The sequence below is a fragment of the Triticum urartu genome, chromosome 7 (genome assembly GCF_003073215.2).
Source record: "Triticum urartu cultivar G1812 chromosome 7, Tu2.1, whole genome shotgun sequence".
Classification (NCBI taxonomy): domain Eukaryota; kingdom Viridiplantae; phylum Streptophyta; class Magnoliopsida; order Poales; family Poaceae; genus Triticum; species Triticum urartu.
Window position 1 is genome coordinate 310224018 of NC_053028.1, and position 27073 is coordinate 310251090.

Sequence of the window (27073 nt, forward strand, 5' to 3'; positions counted from 1 at the left end):
ATATAATTCCTTATCATAAGTAGAATAATTTAGACTAGGCCCATCAATTTTTCAGAAAAATATGCAACATGTTAACCATCTTGTAATAACACACCTCGTAATCCAATTCCACGAGCATCACATTCAAGCTCAAAAGTCTTATTGAAATTAGGAAGTTGGAGTAAAGGAGCATGTGTCAACTTATCTTTCAAAACCGTGAAGGCTTCTTCCTGTGCGGTACCCCAAACAAAAGGCACATCCTTCTTTGTAAGCTCGTTGAGAGGTGCAGCAATGGTGCTGAAATCTCTCACAAAACGCCTATAGAAACCAGCGAGGCCAAGGAAACTCCTCACTTGTGTGACCGTTTTGGGCTGCGGCCAACTCTCAATAGCTTCAATCTTGGCTTTATCAACTTCAATTCCCTGTGGAGTAACAACATAGCCAAGAAAAGATACTCGGTCGGTGCAAAAGGTGCACTTTCCAAGGTTTCCAAACAAACGTGCATCACGTAGAGCAATAAAAACAGCACGTAAATGTTCCAAATGTTCCTCCAAAGATTTGCTATAAATCAATATGTCATCAAAGTAAACTACCACAAATCGTCCAATGAAAGCACGTAAAACTTCGTTCATTAACCTCATGAAAGTACTAGGTGCATTAGTTAACCCAAAAGGCATGACTAACCACTCATATAATCCAAACTTAGTTTTAAATGCTGTTTTCCATTCATCACCCAATTTCATACGAATTTGATGGTATCCACTACGCAAATCAACTTTGGAGAATATTGTAGAGCCACTCAATTCATCAAGCATATCATCTAGCCTAGGAATAGGATGACGATAACGAATAGTAATATTATTAATGCCTCTACAATCAACGCACATACGCGACGTACCATCCTTTTTCGGCACTAAAATGATAGGAACAGCACAAGGACTAAGGGATTCGCGTATATAACCTTTGTCGAGCAGTTCTTGTACTTGACGCATAATCTCCTTCGTCTCCTCTGGATTGGTACGGTATGGTGCCCGGTTGGGTAATGATGCACCGGGAATTAAGTCAATTTGATGCTCAATCCCGCGAATAGGTGGTAATCCCGGTGGCACGTCTTGTGGAAAGACGTCGGCGAACTCCTGCAAAATGTTAGTGACAGCAGGAGGCAAAGAGGAAGGCACGTCCTCGAATGAAAATAATGCCTCTTTGCACACAAAAGCATAGCAAACAGATTTGCTGAAATCTAGCTCATCAATATCAGATTTGTGGCAAGTAAACATGCACTTTTCAATTTAATTTCAGAAACAACAGTAGATGGTTTATTATTAGGCTTCATATTGGTGCTCAAATTCTTTTGCCACAATCTGATTTTCACTCTTATTTGTCTCCTGTTTTGCTTTATTAGCTCTATTAATATCATCTTTCAAAATGGAATCAGGAGTCATAGGAAGCAAAGTAATATTTTTATCGTTATGAACAAGAGTATACTGATTGTTTCTACCATGGTGTACAGAATTTTTATCAAATTGCCATGGTCTACCAAGTAATAAGGAACATGCTTGCATAGGTACCACATCACAATCAACATAATCAGCATATGTAGAGATACTAAAATGCACACGAACAGTACGTGTTACCTTAACCTTGCCGCTGTTGTTGAACCATTGGATGTAGTAAGGATGTGGATGTGGTCTTGTGGTGAGAGATAGCTTCTCCACCATCTCCATGCTAGCCAAGTTATTGCAGCTCCCTCCATCTATGATCACGCGAACAGAACGTTCCTTCACAACTCCCTTTGTATGGAACAAATTATGCCTCTGATTTTGCTCAGCTTGTGTAACCTGCACACTCAAAACATGTTGAGCAACTAAACTTTCATACCTGTCAGCATCTTCAGGAGCCATGTATTGCGTCTCAAGATCAGAATCGTCTCCACCGTGTTCGTCACGTGTAATAAGAGCCAAAGTCTCCTCATCATAGTCACTAGCGGACTCATACCCACCATCCTCAGTAAGAATCATCACACGCTTAGATGGGCATTCTCTCGCATAATGACCTCCACCCTTGCAACGTCGACAAATAATATCATGTGTTTGCCCTGTTGATGCCATGGATGAAGAAGAGCTCTTTGCAGGCCCAGAAGGTGTGCTCTTGGCAGATAGTGGTGATTGTGCCTGCTTTATTGTATCATGGTTGGAGGTGGTAGCCGACGGAGGCGCCGGTGTAGCAGAACGTGTGGAAGTAGATGATGCACGTGGTGTCCATGATGAAGGTCGACCTGCAGAAAAGTTAGTCCGCGCCAATGCCTGTCGATCCTGCACTTCATGTTCAGCTTTACAAGCAAGATGGAATAAACGAGTGATATTAGTATACTCCTTATACTCTAGAATCGTCTGAATCTCTCTATTTAATCCACCCATAAAACGTGCAAGCATAGCTTCATTCTCCTCAACAATACCACATCTAATCATGCCAGTTTGTAATTCCTGATAATATTCTTCTACAGAATTTTTTTCCCTGTCTTAAGCGCTGCAATTTTTGAAGTAATTCACGTTGATAATATGGTGGAACCCAACGAGTACGCATAGCAGTTTTCAAAGCAGCCCAAGTAGCCGGAATAGGATATAATCTACAATGCTCAGACCACCAAACACATGCAAAACTAGTGAAAGCACAAACAGCAACAGGAACACGTCTCTCCTCGGGATATTGTAAACATGTAAATCGTTGTTCAGTTTCTAACTCCCAAGTAAGATATATATCAGGAACATATCTACCCTCAAATGGTGGAATATTCAATTTTAGTTTAGGGAGAGGGTCATGATCTCGTACCTGAGGGTGAGCCCTACCATTGCCATTATTTGCATGTGGACGACCTGGTGGTTGCTGTGCTGTTGGTGGCACGTAGTTCTGATTTTGATCAACTTCATCCTCATAATCTCCCACATAAGCATCCTCCTCCGCATCAGCAGTAGGAGCCACAGAAGTATCAACAGCAGCACCAGCAGTTTGGCCCGACTGAAGAGGGACACGGCTCGCTCGGTGGAGGGCTGTTTCCCGACGTGGAGGTAGTCGGTGTTGTTGCTGTTGTTGCAGAGGTGCGGCAGGAGCAGCCGGTGGTGGTGGTGGAAAACGCGAAAGCAATTCAGCAAACTTGTTATCGAGCTTTGTTTCAAACGTCTTCTCCATGCCATCTATCTTCTCCATGGCCTCTTCAAATCTGTTTATCACATCTTGCACCTGTCCATTCATCATTTGCTGAAACGTATCATGAAGCTCCTTGTTCGTCAAGTTCTCCCAGTCAGTCTCGTCGTCTTGTGATCCTGGCATGGTTAGCAGCAATAGAAACACACAAGAATATGATCCTACAGACTACTAACAAGTGGTGGTGGTGGCGGGTGTCACAAATCCGTCAAGAAAATCTCAAATTCTTACCAGTTCTTACCCAGCAGCAGGCGGTGATCTGCAACCGTTGTAGTCAAAAACTCTCAAAAGCTTGGATAGAGCGATTGCCAGGGAGAGTCAAACGCACGACGTAGATGTATGTGGAGCTGGGAAGGCTTATAGTATGGTAGCAAAAAGGGTCAGCAATAATCAATTCAGAGATGCAAAGTTGAATAAACGCTCAACGACGGTACTGTGCTGGTCCTAGGCTAGACCGTGCTAGAGACACGAGCCTAGAACACTAACAAAATCACGGCGCTGCACGTAAATAAGGGAAAAGCACACTCTGGAACTTTTTTTTTCGCTCTTTTTTTTGCGCTCCTTTTTTTGCGCTCCTTTTTTTTGCGAAAAATCACTATAATGGCGAGTGTCTCAAAACTCTTCCCTCGTCAAACTGATAGGATGGGCACGAAAAAAAAAATTTCACTTTTTTTTTCGGAAATCAGGGCAGCGACGACGAAAAAGTGCGACAAAAAATCAGTATGATGGCACGTGGCTCAAAAGACTCAGAAAAGCCTAAAAATAGGATAGGGAAAAAAAATTTGCCCGTGAAAATTTTGGCCTAAAAACTGCCCGGGGGTCTCCAGACTCTTTTTTTTTCCGAGACCTACGCAGGCAAGGAAACACGACTCGGAATTTAGATTGATCTCAAGAACAAACCTAATATGAGAAGTGATGAGGACATGACTACCTTGGATACGACCAAAAATATTGCATACATGCATATTTGTCAGGTGATTTCTAATGCAAACTATTCAATAATCTATTTATGTTATCCAGAACAAAAATACTTCACACACTTTTGTGTTTTGTCTAATTGCAGGTGTATGGGACATTTGTACAATCCACATATGAAGACAAGGGAAAAGGAGAAGTTTAGGTTGTGTTCAAAAAGTCCTCTCACGTCACTTTTGGGCCAAGAGAAGATAGAGTCCAAGTCTCTCACGTTCTGGATTCAGATTCGGACTGCACAGACATACCTGACTCAAAACGCCAACAACTTTTTCATACGGACTCCGAATTTGAAGGTGAATCTTTTTTTGTTGGAAAGAGCCTTGTACGACATAGGGTTAGTTTTAGGCTGCCTTGGGACGTCCTCCCACCTCCTTGGCCGCCACCCCTTGCTCCTATATAAGTAGATCCATCTAGTAGCTTTTTCCTTGGGATTTGTTTAGTTAAAAGTTAGCCATTGCAACTTCGTGTACTTCGTTTGTGTCCAACGACCAGACCAAGACCGCTTACGGATCCCCACCATTATCAATACCTCATATATATTTGCAATATTCAGATTGCTTTATCATATTCTTGCTCGTTCTTCGATTGCTTGCAGGAATAGACCTTCGTGGTCAGGCTGACCGTGCTTCCGGCATCGTCAGTAACCTCAGGAGATTGGTTTAGCGATTGCTAAGGCGCAACGTCATGCACGTTTGTAGTCGGATCGTCAAAGTCGTCTCCACCAAATCGATAGTTATCATCTCATCGAAAGATCGGGACACCCTCGCCTCTATCAAGAAGAACTCGGATTGGTGGTGGATATATGGTTGTGGTATGTGGCAGCGGTGGTGGTATATGGTAGCGGTGGTGGTATATGGATAGAGATTGGTGGTGGTATATGGATACGGATTGGTAGTGGTATATGGATATGGATTCAGAGCGGTGGCGGATAAGCAAAAGTGGTAGATGGGCGATGATGATGGTGCGGCGGCGGCGTGACAACTTATGACCAGAACTCAAAACTCTAAAAGACTAGACTCTAAGACCAGCAACTTGACACGACGATGCAACCGCAAATTCAACAAAGCAAAAACCCTAAAAAGATTATGCAAAGGCTCAGATTGGTTCGGATATGATGAACTGACCCTAATTTTTTTTGTGTGGCTTTTTTTTCGTGGACTGTAGGTATGAAGAACAGACTCGATCTAATCTACGAAAAACTGTAAAAATCTCACCGAGCAACCTGGAAATCTGATACCACTTGATAGAGGCTAAGGTGTCCTGATGTTTCGATGAGATGGTGGCTATCGTTTTCTGTGGGAGTCAACCTTGACGATCCGACTACGAACGTGCGAGACGTCGCGCCTTAGCAATCGCTAAACAAACTTCCGAGGGTTATTGACCACGCCAGAGCACGATCAACCTGACCACGAGGGTCTGTTTCCTGCGAGCAAACGAAGAACAAGCAAGAAACTGAGATTGCAATCTGGATATTGCGAATATAAGATGAAAGCTTTATTGATCAAGGTGGGGTTCTGTGACGTCTTGGTCTGGTCGTTGGACACAAACGAAGTACGCGAAGTTGCAGCTATGGCGAACTTTTAATCTAAACAAAACCCAAAGTCTAAACGACGCCCTAAGGGCTGTATATATGGAGGAAGAGGGGGGAATTTCGTGGCCCTTGAGGGTGGGGTCCGAAACCAACCCTAACTCTTGTTTCCCCACACATACGGACTCTAAAAATAGCCTATACTTAAGTATTTCGAAATTACATGGGCCTGGCCCATTAATAAGGTGACGCAGCACCTAGAATAGCCTATGGACGAATATTATGAAGTGGCATCTTGTATATTTCGTCCAAGGCTTCATGCACTCCTTATGGCGGCTTCAAGTCCTGAAATCATCACTTGTAACTCCGTTCTTGATCCCCTTGCGCATGCCATCAACTCCATGCGTGTTCTTGCTCCAATGTTCATCCTTCTCCAAGCTAGGCCCTTCATTTGTAAGCAAAACAAATGTATCCAATTTAGGCAGCATCATAATCTCATGAACATTAGAATCATTACCAAGAAATGAAAGTACCTGGTAATTTAATTGGCGTGCGCGAGCTCTAGTAATTGGTCCAGTATATGTAACAGTAGGGGCTGTGGGTGTAACAATGGTATTGATGTCCTCATCAATCTGTCTCAGTACCGAGAAGGGATTGATAATCCCTCTTACGTGTTGGGTTGCAAGTATTTGTTGCTTGTGTGTAGGTGCTGTTTACATAGAGTTGCTTGGTTCAACTACTAGATTGATAACCTTGGTTTCATAATTGAGGGAAATACTTAACGTTGATGTGTTGCATCATCCTCTCCTCTTCATGGAAATACCAACGTAGATACAAGCAATCACGTGACTTTTCAAATACTAATAATAATGATTTTATTAGTACTCCAACTGCTCCTACCGCCACTAGTGCAGAGTCTCGTGATATTAATGCTGCATTGCTAAATCTTGTTATGAAAGAACAATTATCTGGAAATCCTAATGAAGATGTTGCGTCCCATCTTAATATTTTCGTCGAAATATGTGATGTGCGAAAGAAAAGAGATGCGGATAATGATATTATAAAGTTGAAATTATGTCCTTTCTCTTTAAGAGATCATGCTAAAACTTGGTTTTCGTCCTTGCCTCATAATAGTATTCATCATTGCCAAGTATTTTCCTCCCGCTAAGATTATTTCTCTTCGACATTAAATTATGAATAATAACCAACTTGAGCATGAACATGTTGCACAATCTTTGGAGAGAATGAAATTAACGATTATAAATTGTCCCACTCATGCTTTAAGCTTATAAATGATAATCCGAACAATTATGCGGGATTAAACTCTATGTTGAGAAATCTTCTAGACTCTGCTGCATGTGGTACTATTATGGAAATTACATTGGGAGAAGCTACAAAACTCCTTGATAATATAATGGCAAATTATTCTCAATGGCACATTGAACAAGCTCAATTAATAAGAAGGTAAACTCTATTGAAAAAGTCTCTACTTTGAGTGATAAAATGAATGATCTTATGAAAGCGCTTGCAAGTAAAAATGATCATGTTGATCCTAATGATTTTCCACTATCTACTTTGGTTGATAAAAATAATGATGCTATTGATGTGAATTTTGTCTCTAAAAATAATTTCAACAACAAGTGTCGAGGGATCAAAGATTCAAACCCCTTGCTTGGTTGCCTCGGGCTTCCTTTTATAGCTTAAGGGGCGACCATTGGGAAAATAGTCATTACGGTACGATTAGATAGCTAATAGTGTGATCATACCTAACTCTGGTAGTTAGGACAAAGTGCTTTAAATGCACTGCTAGCTGTCATGCTAAGGTTGAAGCCCGGCAAGCTTGTCGCGCTGCTTATCAATCTACCTCTTATTTGCGTGACAGGATGGGTGTCAATAAAGTCAATCTCTTCTCCAACAGGTCGCCACATATCCGACGGGATCCACCTAGCCACTTGGGAGATCGACACCGCACTGATTAGCGAGTGGCGTATGACGAGGTGGAGCGGTGGCATCTTTGTGGAGGCTTGCTGGTGCGGAGTGATGAGGACATCAATACCATTGTTACACCCACATCCCCTGCTGCTATACATACTGGACCAATTACTAGAGCTCGTGCACGCCAATTAAATTATCATGTACTTTCGTTTCTTGTCTATGATTCTAATGTTCATGAGAATATGATGCTGCCTAAATTGGATACATTTGTTTCGCTTACAAATGAAGGATCTGGCATGGTTAAGAGGGATGAACACTGGAGCAAGACCAAGCATGGAGATGATGACATGCGCAAGGGGGACTAAGAACAGAGTTACAAGTGATGATTTCAGGACTTTGAAGCCACCATAAGGACTGCATGAAGCCTTGGACGAAATATACAAGATGCCACTTCATAAATTTCATCCAGAGGCTATTCTAGGTGCTGCATCACCTTATTATTGGGCCAGGCCCATGTATTTTCGAAATACTTAAGTATAGGCTGTTTTTAGAGTCCGTATGTGTGGGGAAACAAGAGTTAGGGTTGGTTTCGGACCCCTCCTCCAAGAGCCACGAAATCCCCCCCCCCTCTTCCTCCATATATACAGCCCTTAGGGCATCGTTTATACTTTGGGTTTTGTTTAGATTAAAGTTTGCCATAGCTGCAACTTCGCATACTTTGTTTGTGTTCAACGACCACACAAAGGCGTCACAGAACCCCACCTTTGATCAATAAAGCTTTCCTATTATATTCGCAATATCCAAATTGCAATCTTAGTTTCTTGCTTGTTCTTCGTTTGCCTATAGGAAATAGACCTTCGTGGTTAGGTTGATCGTGCTCTGGCGTGGTCAATAACCTCTCGGAGTTGGTTTAGCGATTGCTAAGGCACGACCTCCTTGCACGTTCATAGTCAGATCGTCAAAGTCTACTTCCTCCAAAACGATAGACACTATCTAATCGTAAGACGAGACGCCTTTGCCTCTATCAAGTGGTATCAGATTTCCAGGTTGCTCGGTGAAATTTTACAGTTTTTTCGTAGTCTCGATCGAGTCTGTTCTTCATACCTATAGTCCACGAAAAATCCAAAACAAAATTAGGGTTACTTCATCCTATCCGAACTAATCTGAGCCTTTGCATAATCTTTTCTGTATTTGCTTTGTTGAATTTGCGGTTGCATCGTCGAGTCAAGTTGCTGGTCTTAGGGTCTAATCCTTTAGAGTTTCGTGTTCTGTTCACAAGTTGTCACGCCGCCGCTGCATCATCATCGTCACCGCTGCCATATACCACCATCGTCATCACCGCTGCCATATATCACCATCGTCATCAGCGCTACCATATACCACATATCCACCGCCATCACGATAAACCGAGTCCACCTGCATCACCAATTCGCCACCAGTCCGTGTTCCACCGCCCTACATATATCCGCTACGAGTCTGAGTTTCCACCAGATTCATCTCCGCCACCAGGCCTAGTCCGAGTCCAGTATTTGTTGCTTTGTTTTCGATTTCTAGATCATGCCATACTTCGAGTGGTGACATAGAAGGAATCTCGAACTTCCATGTTACCAGAAGTAGAAAAATAGTTCTAGTTTTAGAAAAACTAAGTCTGGAAAATTCTGGCTAGGCAGTTTTTAGACCATTTGTAGTCTTTTTCAAAAAAAAATTGTTGCGGAGCAAAAAAAAGAGGAAAAAAGTGCAAAAAAAGTGAAGAAAAAGAATCAGAGCGTGCTCCTCCCTTGTTTACGTCCAGCGTCGCGATTTTTTTAGTGTTCTAGGCTCGCGTCTCTAGCACGGTCTAGCCTAGGACCAGCACACTACCGTTGTTGAGCTTTTATTCAACTTTGCATCTCTGAATTGATTATTGCTGACCCTTTTGCTACCATATTATAAGCCTTCCCAGCTCCACATACATCTATGTCGTGCGTTTGACTCTCCCTGGTAATCGCTCTATCCAAGCTTTGAGAGTTTTGACTACGACGGTTGCCGATCACCGCCTGCTGCTGGGTAAGAACTGGTAAGAATATGATTTTTGTTGACGAATTTGTGACACCCACCACCACCTCTTGTTAGTAGTCTGTAGGATCATATTCTTGTGTGTTTCTATTGCTGCTAACCATGGCAGGATCACAAGCCGACGAGACTGACTGGGAGAACATGACGAATAAGGAGTTGCATGATAAATTTCAGCAAATGATGAGTGGATAGGTGCAAGACGTGCTAAACAGATTTGAAGAGGCCATGGAGAAGATAGATGGCATGGAGAAGACATTTGAAACAAAGCTCGATAACAAGTTTAATGAATTGTTCGCGCGTCTTCCACCACCACCACCGACTGCACCTAACGCACCTCTACAACAACAACAACAACAACAACAACAACGACTACCTCCACGGTGCGAAACAGCCCTTCGCTGAGCGAGACATGTCCCTCTTGCGCCTGGCCAAACTATTAGTGATGCTATTGATACTTCTGTGGCTCCTGCTGCTGATGACGAGGAGCATGATTATGCGGGAGATTACGAGGATGAGGTTGATCAAAATCAAAGCTACATGCAACCACCAGCACCACAACCACCAGGTCGTCCGCATGCAAATAATCACAATGGTAGGGCTCCCCCTCAGGTGCGAGTCATGACCATCTCCCTAAATTGAAATTGAATATTCCACCATTTGAGGCTAGATACATTCCTGATATATATCTTACATGGGAGTTAGAAACCGAACAACATTTTACATGTTTAGAATACCCCGAGGAGAGACGTGTTGCTGCTGCACTTTGTGCTTTCACTAGTTTTGCTTGTGTGTGGTGGTCTGAACATCGTAGATTATATCCAAATAATATTCCAACTACTTGGGCTACTTTGACAACTTCTATGCGTACTCGTTGGGTTCCACCATATTATCAACGTGAATTACTTCAAAAATTGCAGCGTTTGAGACAAGGAAAATTTTTTGTAGAGGAATATTATCAGGAATTACAAACTGGCATGATTAGATGTGGTATTGTTAAGGATAATGAAGCTATGCTTGCACGTTTTATGGGTGGATTAAATAGAGAGATCCAAACCATTCTAGAGTATAAGGAGTATAATAATATCACTCGTTTATTCCATCTTGCTTGTAAAGCTGAACATGAAGTGCAGGATCAATAGGCATTGGCGCGAACTAACTTTTCTGCAGGTCGATCTTCATCATGGACACCACGTGCATCCTCTACTTCCACTGCACCATCACCTCCATCAGGTGCCACCTCCAGCCATGATACAAGAAAGCAGGCACAACCACCACTATCTGCCAAGAGCACACCTGTCGGGACTGCGCAGAGCTCTTCTTCTTCCATGGCATCAACAAGGCACACAAGTGATATTATTTGTCGTCATTGTAAGGGAAGAGGACATTTTGTGAGAGAATGCAAATCTCAGCGTGTAATGATTGCTACTGAGGATGGTGGGTATGAGTACGCTAGTGACTATGATGAGGAGACTTTGGCTCTTCTTACACATGAAGAACACGGTGGAGATGATTCTGACCATGAGACGCAATACATGGCTGCTGAAGATGCTGACAGGTATGAATGTTTGGTTGCTCAACGTGTTTTGAGTGTGCAGGTTACACAAATTGAGCAAAATCAGAGGCATAATTTGTTCCATACAAAGGGAGTTGTGAAGGAACATTCTGTTCGCATCATCATAGATGGAAGGAGTTGCAACAAGTTGGCTAGCATGGAGATGGTGGAGAAGCTATATCTCACCACAAGACCACATCCACATCCTTACTACATCCAATGGTTCAACAACAACAGCAAGGTTAAGGTAACACGTATTGTTCGTGTGCATTTTAGTATCTCTACATATGATGATTATGTTGATTGTGATGTGGTACCTATGCAAGCATGTTCCTTATTACTTGGTAGACCATGGCAATTTGATAAAAATTCTGTACACCATGGTAGAACTAATCAGTATACTCTTGTTCATAAGGACAAAAATATTACTTTGCTTCCTATGACTCCTAATTCCATTTTGAAAGATGATATTAATAGACCTAATAAAGCAAAACAGGAGCAAGATAAGAGGATGGTACGTCGCGTATGTGTGTTGACTGTAGAGGCATTAATAATATTACTATTCGTTATCGTCATCCTATTCCTAGGCTAGATGACATGCTTGATGAATTGAGTGGCTCTACAATATTCTCCAAAGTTGATTTGCGTAGTGGATACCATCAATTTTGTATGAATTGGGAGATGAATGGAAAACAACATTTAAAACTAAGTTTGGATTATGTGAGTGGTTAGTCATGCCTTTTGGGTTAACTAATACACCTAGTACTTTCATGGGATTAATGAACAAAGTTTTACGTGCTTTCATTGGACGATTGGTGGTAGTCTATTTTGATGATATACTGATTTATAGCAGATCTTTGGAGGAACATTTGGAACATTTATGTGTTGTTTTTATGGCTCTATGTGATGCATGTTTGTTTGGTAACCTTGGGAAGTGCACCTTCTACACCGACCGAGTATCTTTTCTTGACTATGTTGTTACTCCACAAGGAATTGAAGTTGATAAAGCCAAGATTGAAGCTATTGAGAGTTGGCCACAGCCCAAAACGGTCACACAAGTGATGAGTTTCCTTGGCCTCGCTGGTTTCTATAGGCGTTTTGTGAGAGATTTCAGCACCATTGCTGCACCTCTCAACGAGCTTACAAAGAAGGTTGTGCCTTTTGTTTGGGGTACCGCACAGGAAGAAGCCTTCACGCTATTGAAAGATAAGTTGACACATGCTCCTTTACTCCAACTTCCTGATTTTCATAAGACTTTTGAGCTTGAATGTGCTGCCAGTGGAATTGAATTAGGAGGTGTGTTATTACAAGATGGCAAACCTATTGCATACTTTTTCGAAAAATTGAGTGGGCCTAGTCTGAACTATTCTACTTATGATAAAGAATTATATGCTCTTGTTTGGACCTTAGAAACATGGCAACATTATTTATGGCCCAAGGAATTTGTTATACATTCTGATCATGAATCTTTGAAACACATTAAAAGTCAAGCAAAACTGAACCATAGACATGCTAAATGGATTGAATTCATTGAGACTTTCCCTTATGTAATTAAACACAAGAAGGGTAAAGAGAATGTGTTGTAGGGCAAAACCGTAGAGGGGATCTTTTCACACTTGGAGGGGGAAAAGAGGAAGAACACTCAAGAACACAAGACACAGAACACTCAAACAAGACCAAATATGACATCCACTAGAGTAGCACACATGAGATCCACAAGATTACATGAACAATTCGAGGAAAATAGCACTAGGTAAGTTCTTCCCACTAGGTGAGGTATTGATCTTGATCTTCTCCAAGAGGAGGGGATACAAGGAGCAAAGCTCACAAATGTCTCACATATACTTTGCTAACCCTAAACATGGCTCTAGGTACGACTTATATAGCCTTGGGGTCGAAGGAGATGAAGAGGAGGGCGAAATGCAATCTCAGTCGGCCATCCTGGGAGGCTCGTGTGCACGGGGGTCCTGTGGGCATGGTACACGCCCATGCGCACGGGGTGCTCCAGCGCCACCTTCCTGGGCAGTCCGTGGGCACGGGGTCTCGGGGGCCCGTGCGCATGGGGTCACCTAGGACTTCCAGTGTTGCTGCTGTTGCGCTCCATCTTGGTCCGCGTACCCTTGGGGTGGTCCTCCTTCTCCTTGGGGATGCTCCTGAGCCTCATGGTGGTGTTCCTCTTTGTACCTAATGAGACATAGCATATTTTGGTGAGGTAGCAACCAAGACCCATTCGTATCCGTATGCAAGTCAAGTAGGAAGGAGTTCACCTCGGTTTCCAAAACACGTGCTTTGGCTCTTGTGACAGGTCCACGTTGGGGTTGATGTGTTGGTGTAGAGTCCATGGGGATGGCGGAAGGATGCTCCGCATCATCTCCCCCCCCCCTTGGGAGACACCCGACCACGAATCGTGATTGTCCTCACCATGGTACTTGGCCAAGTCTTTGACGTTGAAGATGTCGCTCACGTTGTACTTGTCGTGTGGGAGGTTAACCTTGTAGGCATTGTCGTTGTAGCGTGCGAGCACCTTGAAGGGTCCATCGGCTCTCGGGAGTAGCTTGGACTTTCTTTCCTTGGGGAAACGGTATTTGCGTAGATGTATCCATACTTGATCACCCGGTTGGAACACCATTGGAGACTTGTGGGTGTTGAACTTGGAGGCGAGTCGTTGTACGTGGCGCTCAATCATAGAAGATGTTTCTTCATGCATATTGTTGAGGTAGGCAGCTCTTGTACTAGTGTCCATGTTTGCTCGTTCTTGGAGCGGTAGAGGAAGGATGTCCAATGGCAACAATGGGTTGAAGCTGTAGACAACCTGGAAGGGGGACTTGCCGGTTGTAGAGTGTCTTGCATGGTTGTAGGTGTACTCGGCGATAGGTAGGCACTCCTCCCACTCCTTGATATTCCTCTTGATCAACACGTGTAGGAGAGTGGCAAGCGTCCGGTTGGTGACTTCCGTTTGGCCATTGGTTTGAGGATGATACGCGGTGGAGAAGAGGAGCTTGATTCCGAGCTTGGCGCAAAGCATCTTCCAAAAGTAGATTAAGAACTTGACATCCCGGTCCGACACAATTGTCTTTGGCACGCCGTGCAACCTCAAGATTTCCCTACAAAAGAGATTGGCAACATGTGAAGCATCGTCTATCTTATTGCATGGGATAAAATGAGCCATTTTAGAAAAGCGATCTACGACAACAAATATGGAATCCTTGCCATCTTGAGTTCTAGGTAAGCCAAGTATAAAATCCATGCTAATATCTTCCCAAGGTTGATGTGGAATAGGTAGGGGCATATGTAAACCATGGGATTGAGATTGTGACTTAGCTTTGCAACATGTAGAGCACCGTGTGGTGAAACGTGCAACATCGCGATACATGTGAGGCCAAAAATAGTGCTTGGAGAGCGAGGCAAAAGTCTTGTCGCGTCCAAAATGTCCCATGAGTCCACCTCCATGAGCTTCTTGCAAAAGTAACAAACGAAGAGAAGACTCGGGAATGCATAGTTTGTTAGCTTTCATAAGGTAACCATCTTCGATATAGTATTGTTCCCAAGAAGTATGCGTCACACACTTAGCACAAGGAATAGAAAAAGTCACATCATGCTCATACAAATGTTTGATATCATCAAATTCAACAACATTCAATTCAAGTTGAGTAAGTAACATGCATTTGAGGGAAAGGGCATCGGCCACAACATTCTCTTTGCCCTTAATGTACTTGATCACATAGGGAAAAGATTCAATAAATTCACTCCATTTAGCATGTCGTTTATTCAACTTGGTTTGGCCTTTAAGGTACTTTAGAGTCTCATGATCAGTATGTATGACAAACTCATGCGGTCTAAGGTAATGCTCCCAAACATGTAACACACGCACTAAAGCATACAATTCTTTGTCATAGATGGGATAGTTAAGTTGAGCACTAGAGAGTTTTTCACTAAAATATGCAATAGCACGCTTTTCTTGCATTAAAACTCCTCCAATTCCATTACCACTAGCATCACAATGGACCTCAAAAGTTTTGTCGAAGTTAGGCAAAGCAAGAATCGGAGCATGAGTAAGCAAGGATTTGAGCTCATCAAAAGTGGTTGATTGCAAAGGTCCCCAAACAAAGGGTGCATTCTTCTTACTCAAAGCATGCAACGGTGCGGCGATAGAGCTAAAATCCTTTACAAAGCGATGATAGAAACCCGCAAGACCAAGAAAACTACGCACTTGTTGCAAATTAGTAGGTTGTGGCCAATTTTTAATTGCTTCAATTTTAGACTCATCAACATGGACACCCTTGGAAGAAACAACGAAACCCAAGAAAACAAGCTTGTCAGCTCCAAATGTGCACTTTTTCATGTTTGCAAAAAGACGTTCCTTGCGAAGTGGTTGCAACACAGTCCTAACATGCGTCACATGATCTTTGATGGATTTGCTAAAAACAAGAATGTCATCGAAGTAGATCACAACAAACACTCCAATGTAAGGACGAATCACAAAATGCATAAGTCGCATGAAAGTACCGGGAGCTTCTGATAAACCCATAGGCGTAACTAACCACTCGTACAAGCCAAATTTAGTTTTGAAAGCAGTTTTCCATTCGTCACCTTCTTGTATGCATATTTGATAATATCCACTTTTGAGATAAATTTTGGAGAAAATGGTAGCACTGCTAAGCTCATCTAACATATCATCTAGGCGAGGTATGGGATGCCTATAACAAACGGTGATAGCATTGATGGGTCTACAATCGGAGAACACGTGAAAAAGACCATCTTGCTTGGGCACAAGTATAGCTGGAATGGCACAAGGGCTCAAGCTTTCACGTACATGACCGTTGTCGATGAGTTGTTGTACTTGCCGTTGGATCTCCTTAGTTTCTTCGGGATTGATGCGTATGGAGCCTTGTTTGGAAGAGGTGAACTGGGGATGAGGTCGATCCTATGTTCAATGCCACGTAGAGGAGGGAGATCGGGGGGTAGCTCATCAGGGAAGACATCTTTGAATTCCTTCAACAAGTTAGAAAACACTAGAGGTAGAGGATTAGGATTGTTAGTTTCTACCACCTCATCTTTGCATAGGAGGACAAAGTGGATGACACTCGATGGGTTCTCACATATGTCTCTCACCTCTGTTTTTGTGGCTAGGAGGGCTAAGTTTTTCTCTCTTGGCGAAGAGGCGCTCAATTTTGGCTTGTGGCTCTCACTTTGTTTTTGGTGGTTCACTCTCTCACTAGCCTCTCTATGTTGGGTGGAAACTTGCTTGTCGGCGATTACTTGGCTTGGTGACATAGGTCGAAGCACATATTCCTTGCCTTTCATCTTGAAGCTATAGTGGTTTGTTCTTCCATTGTGGGTGACTCCGCGGTCAAATTGCCAAGGTCGACCCAAGAGAAGATGGCACACAGACGTAGGTACTACTTCACACTCCAGGGTGTCCTCGTAGGCACCGATCTTGAATGAAACTTGTACCGTATGCTCCCGTTGAATAGTGCCGGAGTCGCTTAGCCATTGCACCTTGTAGGGACGAGGGTGCTTCTTCTTGACCAATTGCAGCTTGGAACATAGCTCGTCGCTTGCCAAGTTGTGACAACTTCCTTCATCGATGATGACCTTCATGGAACGCCCATTGATGCTGGTCTTAGTGTGGAAGATGTGGCATCGTTGGTCTTCATCTTGATGGTGTTGGAGCGTCAAAACCTTGGACACCATGAGAGAGGATGATGAGGACATCAATACCATTGTTACACCCACAGCCCCTACTGTTACATATACTGGACCAATTACTAGAGCTCGCGCACGCCAATTAAATTACCAGGTACTTTCGTTTCTTGGTAATGATTCTAATGTTCATGAGATTATGATGCTGCCTAAATTGGATACATTTGTTTTGCTTACAAATGAAGGGCCTAGCTTGGAGAAGGATGAACATTGGAGCAAGAACACGCATGGAGTTGATGGCATGCGCAAGGGGATCAAGAACGGAGTTACAAGTGATGATTTCAGGACTTGAAGCCGCCATAAGGAGTGCATGAAGCCTTGGACGAAATATACAAGATGCCACTTCATAATATTCGTCCATAGGCTATTTTAGGTGCTGCGTCACCTTATTAATGGGCCAGGCCCATGTAATTTCGAAATACTTAAGTATAGGCTATTTTTAGAGTCCGTATGTGTGGGGAAACAAGAGTTAGGGTTGGTTTCGGACCCCACCCTCAAGGGCCACGAAATTCCCCCCTCTTCCTCCATATATACAGCCCTTAGGGCGTCGTTTAGACTTTGGGTTTTGTTTAGATTAAAAGTTCGCCATAGCTGCAACTTCGCGTACTTCGTTTGTGTCCAACGACCAGACCAAGACGTCACAGAACCCCACCTTGATCAATAAAGCTTTCATCTTATATTCGCAATATCCAGATTGCAATCTCAGTTTCTTGCTTGTTCTTCGTTTGCTCGCAGGAAACAGACCCTCGTGGTCAGGTTGATCGTGCTCCGGCGTGGTCAATAACCCTCGGAAGTTGGTTTAGCGATTGCTAAGGCGCGATGTCTCGCACGTTCGTAGTCGGATCGTCAAGGTCAACTCCCACAGAAAACGATAGCCACCATCTCATCGAAACATCGGGACACCTTAGCCTCTATCAGAGGGACTTGAATCATTGTCACAAAACACTTGATCATCTTCATCTTCATTCACGCGGCAGTGCATTGCGACGTGCTCAAGGGTTTCCATTTCTTCTTCGCTCATCGAGTCGTATGTGCCATCATCGTTGAAAATCATTGTCCGCTTGTTGGTGCATTCAAAGGACTTGTGTCCTCGGCCTCCACATGTGAAACACTTGAAAGAACTTGTCTTGACGGGGTCGTTTGGTGGCGCCGAAGATGATGGATTCTTGGACTTGTAGTTGCTTGCCAGAGAGCGAGTCGAGGAAGGCGTAGATTGCTTGGACCTTGACTTGTCGCCGGTACTTGGTGATGTTCCATTGAGGTAGGATTTGCCGAAGTCGCGGGAGCTTGAGAGTAGGAGCCGAAAGTCTTGGACGAGTACTTGGTGTATTTGAAGTCATCTTGCACTTGTCGCTCGGCCTTGGTCGCTTGGTGAACTAGCTCGAGAAGGTTTGAGTATGGTTGGAAGTCGGCAATCCGCTTGATGGGGTGGTTGAGGCCGTTCAAGAAGCGGGCCATTGTTTGCTTGTCGTCTTCCTTGACATTGGCTCGTATCATGGCGATCTCCATCTCTTGGTAGTATTCTTCCATCGTCTTCGTGCCTTGCTTGAGGAATTGCAACTTATTGAAGAGATCACGTGTGTAGTGTGTAGGCACGAAGCGATCTCTCATGATATCCTTCAGTTCCGTCCAAGTTGTTATTGGTGGTTCTCCTCGTGCTTGTCGTCGGTCGATCACTTGTTCCCACCAAATTAGGACATAGTCTTGGAACTCGAGTGAGGCCATGGCGATCTTCTTTTGCTCATCGTAGTTGTGAAGATGGAATATCTTGTCCACCTTCAAGGCCCATGAGAGATACTCTTCGGGGTCGTTGCTTCCGGAGAACTTGAGCATGGTGAACTTGAGCTTGCGGTAGCGGAGTTCTTCATCATAGTAGCAGTTGTCATGTTGCCCTTGTCGTGGCGGGAGGTGCTCGAATGCTTGTTCCTCATTGTCGCTCTTGGAGCGGAGGAGGGTCACGAATCACTTGTTCCACTTGGTGTCGTTCTTGTCGTGGAGGAGGACGAGGAATATGCGCTTGGTTGCACCTTTCTTGTTGTTCTTAGCGATACGTGGCTTCTTCTTGGATCTCCCAACAAAGGGCTTCCTCTTGTTCTCACACTTGGCGGTTGCGCTCCGCAACGACTCGAGTGGACTCGCGGAGTGCGCATTGTGCTTCGAGTGCTTGTACTTGACGGATGGCTTCATCATCTTGAGTCTCTTGACGAGGTACTTCTGGAGGTACTTTCTCTTATTCCTTTAGTTCTTGTGCTTGTTGTCTCGACTTTTCACGAGCTTGAATTCGGTCTTGTAAGCCATTGCCATGGAAGGGATTTTCTGGAGGTTGGCGATCTTGAGGATCTTCAGGACGAGGGATCGAGCTCGGGGAGGACTTGTTTCATAGGAGGAGTAGTCCGAAGATTGCCGACTTGATCGGCGGCTTGAGTGGAGCCGTCTTGATGACGATGATGAGGAAGGTGGGCGTCGCACGATCAGGTTGCGGAGTTCCTCCATTTGTGTATTGAACTTTTCATCCAAGTAGTCGCGGTTCCGTGTTTCCGATTGATGAAGGTCGGAGGCGAGTTGTTCCAAGCGTTCACCCAATGCTTCGCTCTCTTGATGTAGAGCTCGTTGCACGATGAAGAAGTGGTTCTTGGTGACATAGCTGTGATCACCATCTTGCTCCTCGAAAAGCGGGTTCGCCGACGAAGTTGGCCTATCCATCATAACCAAGTGGGGTGAGTAGGAAGATGAGAGAACAATACCGAAGTTACCTTTTCCGAGGATTGAGGATGTAACAAGTGTCACTCAATATAATGCCACAATAGTAGAATTGGAACCGGGTTTGTTTCTCACACCTACAAGTAGAAGGCTTATGGAGTAGCTCGGTTAGGAGGGTGGTAAAAATTTCAAGCAAATGTTAGACAAGATATCAATAAGGTTGAGAAGGTTCACAAAGATGCAAGTAAAGCAAATAGATCAAACCCAAGGATATCACTAGGAACACACACACGGAAGATAGATGGGATCCGCACAACCAAGGGGTGAGCTCAAATGTGCAACCACGGAAAATGCTCTTGTTGTGCGAATACTAGAGAGACGCTAGCTCGATTTCTCAAATGGGCAAGATATGCATGTGCACCAACCTATGAGAGAAACGTGTCGTCTTCAATTCCAAATATGCTATGTATGTGGTGACCAAGATGATGTGACTATGCAACAAGGCTCAAAGCTATTGCTTACAAGCTCTATGTGTCTCCTCTTTTGCTTAAAAGTTTTTTTTTCTATGCTTGATGCTCGAGCCAAGTATGATATGAGACAAGTATTGTAAGATATGCACGAGAGAGACTTAATGCACAAAGATGATAACACGATCACTATAGTGCGCAAAAGCATGGCCCGACAATACTCAACTTGCTAGTCTCGATGGGTAAGCAACACAAAAAGGCTTGGGTTATTAATGCAAAAGCCAAGGTGAGTGTCATCGAGTTTACCGTCCTTGCTTACAGTTGGAATGGAGATGAATTTTTCAAAGCCGATGTGGAGTCTGAGTCGATGGTCGAGAAGCGATGAAGATGATGTACAAAGGCGCCTAAGTAGCCGAAACACCTTAGGACACACGAGAAACCGCAGCATGAAAATCAAACAACCACGAGAAATAGTGCGAAAGAACACGAGTGGTGGTTTGGAATCAAAACTATGCAAAACAGGAATGGCCGAAAGTTTCTGGAGGGTCCGTGCGCATGGGGTAAGTGAGGCCAGTTTGCACGGGCTCCCGATGTCCCGTGCGCACAGGGTGCTCTGTGAGCACATCAACTGCTCCTGATCCGTGGGAATCTCCAAGTTTTTGGCCAATTTTGAAGGAAGGAAAGGTGGGGAAGCTGGAAGCTGGGTAGATCCACTTGCCAAACACCAAATTCGTGGACCAAATCAACCAAATCTCACAAGATCCAACAAACAGCAAGAAAAAAATTTGGGACTATTTTTGGTGGAGATTTTCGAATTTGGACGAAAAACAACAAAATATAGCTAGCAAGTGGGGGGATGGGACTCCAAGATGTGAATCAACCTTGCTCATGATACCAAGATGTTGTAGGGCAAAACCATAGAGGGTATCTTGTCACACTTGGAGGGGGAAAAGAGGAAGAACACTTAAGAACACAAGACACAAAACACTCAAACAAAACAAAATATCACATCCACTAGAGTAGCAAACATGAGATCCACAAGATTAGATGAACAATTCAAGGAAAATAGCACTATGTAACACTACAAAAAAATACACTTCCGTGATTATACGTGTTTGTCACAGTAGGTCGCATTCTCTGTCATGCATGTACATCCATGACGATTTTATGACAGAATCAAGATAGTCATACCTGTGCTGTCGTAGAAGTGTTCCATGACATTACCAAAATTATCATCACGGAAGTGTCCACTTCCATGACGATAAATCGCGCATCACAGAAGTGCTTTCGTCAACGGTGACCGACACGTGGCATCCACCGTAACGAAATGTCATTAAGCTATCGGGTCGGGTTTTGGATCCAATAACCCGTTAACAGCCCCGACCAATAGGGATTTTCCACGTGTAAAATCATCATTGGCTGGAGGAAACACGTGTTGGCTCATCGCTGGGACAGATGTCATCCACTCATTGGACAGAAGGCGCCTATGATACGTCGACATGTGGCACGGCCCAACAGAGGCCCATTCCTATGAAAAGGCCGGCCCGTTTGACTTGGTCAAAAGGTGGCAGGCCGGCCCATGGAAAGCGTGTTAATGGCCTGTTCGCATATAGCCCATTTACAGCCCTCTAACCCAAGGCCTGTTACGCCCTATTCGAATTAGGCCCAGTAGCGTCATCTGGGCCATCCAATATGATTCCTACCCGTTTTCACTTCTGGCCCATGTATGGCCGATGACGTCTTTCGGCCCATATGAGGCCCTATGTAACTCTTGGCCTATTAACAGCCCGTGGTGAAACTGGCCCGTAATGAACAGTGTATCACTTTACACCCATTAACGGCCCGTGGTGAAACTGGCCCGTAAAGAGCAGTGTATCACTTTATACCCATTAACAGCCCGTTATTCCGTTGGGCCGTTTCTAGCCCATGTTATCTTTCGGCCTTCTCAGAGCCCATTTATTCTTGGGCTATTTTCCAGCATTCGTTTACTTACGGCCCGTTACTGTCATTTTCTGCTTGTGGGCCAAATTCAGCCTGTGGTTACAGTCGCCCCGTTAATAAGTTGGACCGTTTTGATAGCATCATCAAATACGGCCTATTAACGATGGTCCGTTATGGTCGGCCCATGAATGGACGATTCCAACTCTAGCCCGTTTACAGCCAGAATGCGGTCTATTTGGGCCATGTTTGGCCAATCGATCATACGGCCCATATAAGGCCCATTGATGATACAGGCCGTAGAAGGCCCATTGTTTCTACGGCCCGTAGAAGGCCCACTGTTTCTACGGTCCGTAGAAGGCCCACTGTTTATACGACCCATAGAAGGCCCACTATTTCTACGGCCCGTAGGAGGCCAAGTGTCACTACAGTAAATATTAGCCAATGGTTATTGTGGCCTAGTTTTAAAAAATAGGTTATTGCAGCCACTAGAAAACCGCAGAAAAAGAACTGCACTGACTACAAGCAAACAAATAAACAAGACCACAAGGAAATAAATAAGCAAGCAACTTACACTAGGCTATCACGGCTATTACACATTTTACATCCACTGGGCATCAAAGTTTGCCACCAATGCAAATATAGGGAACACAGCAGCATATAAACGCCGCAGCAAAACAAGTCCAGAACTGAAACCACTTCAGAAGAGCTCAAGAAACAATATCCTAGGTACCCATAATGCTGGTAAGATGCTTAGCAAGCTTATTAACTTTCTCTTGTTTGGCGCTTAAGTCCTGCAGCGCTTGCTGTTGCACCAGAAAGTATGTATCTGAATTATGCAGGGACTTCCTCAGTCCTTCGGCTTCCTGTCGCATAACATCTGATCGATGTCTTTCAACTTGAAGTTGAGACTCAAGAAGCCGAACTGATTCAGGCAACGAGTTCGAAGAGCTGGTGCCAGCAGTGGTAGCCAGTAACTCGAACACTACATCAAGACAGGACTTTGGGGTTGTCTCAGTGTCTTCAATATAGTTTTATCAGCTTTCTTGGAGACCAAGAGGGATGTCTCACTATCGTGAACCTTATCTGCATTACTTCCTTTACCGTTGCATAACAGGGTACTCTTCTCCAATATTTTATCCGCGTTCTAAAAGAGAAACAAACAAACACATCTCAGGTTTACAATGTAGTATATGAAACTCATTTTGGTAAACCAGTTCAGTAGTAAGGTGGACAGGATAACAGCATGAAACAAACATATATCTATGTAGTATGGTCACTATATGGTCTATATCATTCTAGTTTATGTTGCCAAATCAAGATAGATACAGTTCGAATCATATCTATTTAAGACAAAGCAGCATAGACAAAATATAAGTGTGGGAAACTACACAGCAATAACAACACTTGTAATGTGCATGGCATGAGAACATAATTGTTTATTCAATTGAAACTGAAATCAACATAGAGCAAGTTACAACAGCAAACAGCCAAACACGTTCAAGAAACAGGTTTAAAGCATACCTATTGCGCCATTGGAGTTTTAATTGCATCCTTCAAATTTTGAAATTAGTTGGTATCCGTAAATACAATGATGCAAGAGCAAAGTAGTATGAACCATAGCTGCGGAACCTGACCTGAGAACAATTCTTCTTCTGCTTTAAGCGTTGACTTCAGGTTCGGAGTGGTGGTCCTCGGGATTTGGGCACTGCAGTTGCCTTACTAACTGCTCGTGTTTGGGTGCTCTATGGTGGAGATGGTGCTGTGTCAACGGGAACTGGGTGTCTATCTACTGGGGTTGGGGTTAGAAGGGGTGTAGCTGGTTCTCTGTCCAACTGGGTAGGGGTACAATCTGCATGAGTGTGGGTTATGTGTGGTGGGGCTGGTTCTTGGGCAAGTACAACCGTAGTTCTATCTGCATCGACAGGTAGCATGATCTTTTGTGAAGACCGTGTTTTTACTCCCACAGAGACTGCCATCACTCCCTCCAATTGAAATGGCTGATAAACAAGAAAAGTAATTGAATGTACAAACATTGTAAGATAGATAGGTGCAATGGATAGTAGGGAAGAAAACAGGGCATGAAATAATTCACATTTATGTTATCTAAGCAAATAGAATAGTAGGACATAATTTCACATATATGATGGCTAATTAAACAGGATAGCATGACACAATTTCACATGTATGATGGCTAACTAAACAGGATAGAATGACATACTTCAAAATATGATGACTATGTAAACAGGATGACATGATATAACTATATGATGTGTCTATTAAAGTGGTTGGCATGCCATAAATCACAAACATGCCGTCGATGGAAACATGATGGCATGATGTAAAAACTAAGCATTGCAATACAACATATGCATTATATGAGTAATATAACCCTGCCAAGTTTGAGCATACACCTCAGGGGGATAATAGGACTGGTCATTTGCCTCTGAATCCTCCTTTGAAGAGCTATCTGTAACCAGCAAGATATCTGCTTCAGAAGGTAGCATTGTCTTCTCTGAAGACCTTGTTTTCACTCTAGATTTCCCCATCACCAATTCAAATGGCTAATGCACAGGAAGAGCAGTTGAATATACAAACATTGTCGACAAAAGCAATGAGAAATACAAAAAGGACGGCATGATATAATTCACATATATGACGCTTGCCTAAACAGCATGGCATTGGATAATTCACATACATAATGCCTTGCAACAAGATAACATTGCATAATTCACATATATAATGTCTTGCAACAAGATGGCATTGCATAATTCACATATATGGTAACTAGACACTAAACAGGTGGTATTCACACAAAGCATGTCTAAACTAAGCAAATGACATAGCAATGCAAGATACCATGTGCACGATATGAGCAACATAACCCTGCAAAGTTAGGGCATGCACCTCAGGGGGGGGAATATGACTGGTCATCTGTCTCTGAATCCTCCTCCGAGGAGCTATCGGTAACCAGCAAGACATGCGCTTCGTCAGATAGCATTGTCTGCTCTGAAGACCTTGTTTCCACTCTAGATCTTTCCATGACCGTGCCAAATGGCTGATGCACAGGAAGAGTAATTGAATGTACTAAAATTGTTGACAAATTTAAACGTAATAAAAAAATGATGGCATGATATAATTCACATATAAGATGACTAGCTAACCAGGGTGGCATTGCAAAATTCACATATATGATGCCTGGCTAGACAAGATGGCATTGCATGATTCACATATACGATAAAGAAACTAAACAGATGGCATTGACACAAAGCATGTCTAAACTAAGCAGATGACATCTTTAATGTGTGCAGTAAGCAATGCAAGGCACCATATGCATGATATTACCAACATCAACATGCCAAGTTAAACCGAAGATGTCAGGACCCTGATTCCAAGTCACATCGATCTAGCCGGTAATTCCTCATATCACTTTGCGGCCTCAGGCACGGTATTCTCACGGGTGTCGCCTTACCATGGCCCGGGACCGTTTGCACCTTTTACCTCACGTATATGATAGTGTCGCTAGCATCCATATGATAGAGAACCCGGGCCGACATGGCTAGTCGTGAACCCAAAGCAGCACTAACCTATGGAGACAGGCATACATGAATCACATCGAGCATGTCGGTCAGCAGCGTGTGAATCCGGGTTGTAGCACTGGGCTAACAGGACTCCGGGAACCCGGGCTGTAGCAGGCTAGGCAGGACTCTGGATGTCCGTGTGACATTTCCCCGAAGGGACAGACACAAGAACGAAGTGAAACACATGCCGGCCAGTCAGGTGTCCTGAGCAGTAGTGCTGGGCTAACAGGACTCCGATGAACCGGGCTGTTGCGGACTACTATGGCTCATGGAAGCACTAGACTACATTTCCCCATAAGAGAGGCTTCCAAGGATAAACAACTAGATTGTCGGATCCCACACATACCAAGCATTTCAATCATACACACAATATGCTCGATATGTGTAAATACAACATGGCATCACAACATAACTCTACGACTCAAGTATTTATTCATTAGGCTCCGAGGAGCGAGATATTACAAACATGGGTCTCATGACCAAACAATCATAGCATACAAATCAAAGCACATGCAGAAGCTTAACATGTCTGAGTACAGACATCTACAAATGAAAAAGGCTGAGAAGCCTGACTATCTACTAGATCCTGCCGAGGGCACAAGATCGTAGTTGAGGTAGCAAGTTAAACGTCGAAGCCCACATGGAACTACTAGCGAGACTGATGTCTCTCTGCAAAACATAAATTAAGCAAACGTGAGTACAAATGTACTCAGCAAGACTTACATCAGAACTAACTACATATGCATCAATATCAACAAGGGGGTGGTGGAGTTTAACTGCAGCAAGCCAGCTTTGACTCAGTGGCTAACCTGAACTAAGACTGCAAGCAACTCTTTTGAGGTGGCGCACAAGAGTCCACATATTCACCATATCAATACACCACTATGGATCCGCTCCCGTCTCCCTACAAGAAGGCCATCCATAGCACTCACGCTTATCTTGCGAGTTTTTAGCGTATCCACTTTCTGATAGAGGCAAAGGTGTCCCGATGTTTCGATGAGATGGTGGCTATCATTTTCTGTGGGAGTCGACCTTGACGATCCGACTACGAACGTGCGAGACGTCGCGCCTTAGCAATCGCTAAACAAACTTCCGAGGGGTTATTGACCACGCCGGAGCACGATCAACCTGACCACGAGGGCCTGTTTCCTGCGAGCAAACAAAGAACAAGCAAGAAACTGAGATTGCAATCTGGATATTGCGAATATAAGATGAAAGCTTTATTGATCAAGGTGGGGTTCTGTGACGTCTTGGTCTGGTCGTTGGACACAAACGAAGTACGCGAAGTTGCAGCTATGGAGAACTTTTAATCTAAACAAAACCCAAAGTCTAAACGATGCCCTAAGGGCTGTATATATGGAGGAAGAGAGGGGAATTTCGTGGCCCTTGAGGGTGGGGTCCGAAACCAACCCTAACTCTTGTTTCCCCACACATACGGACTCTAAAAATAGCCTATACT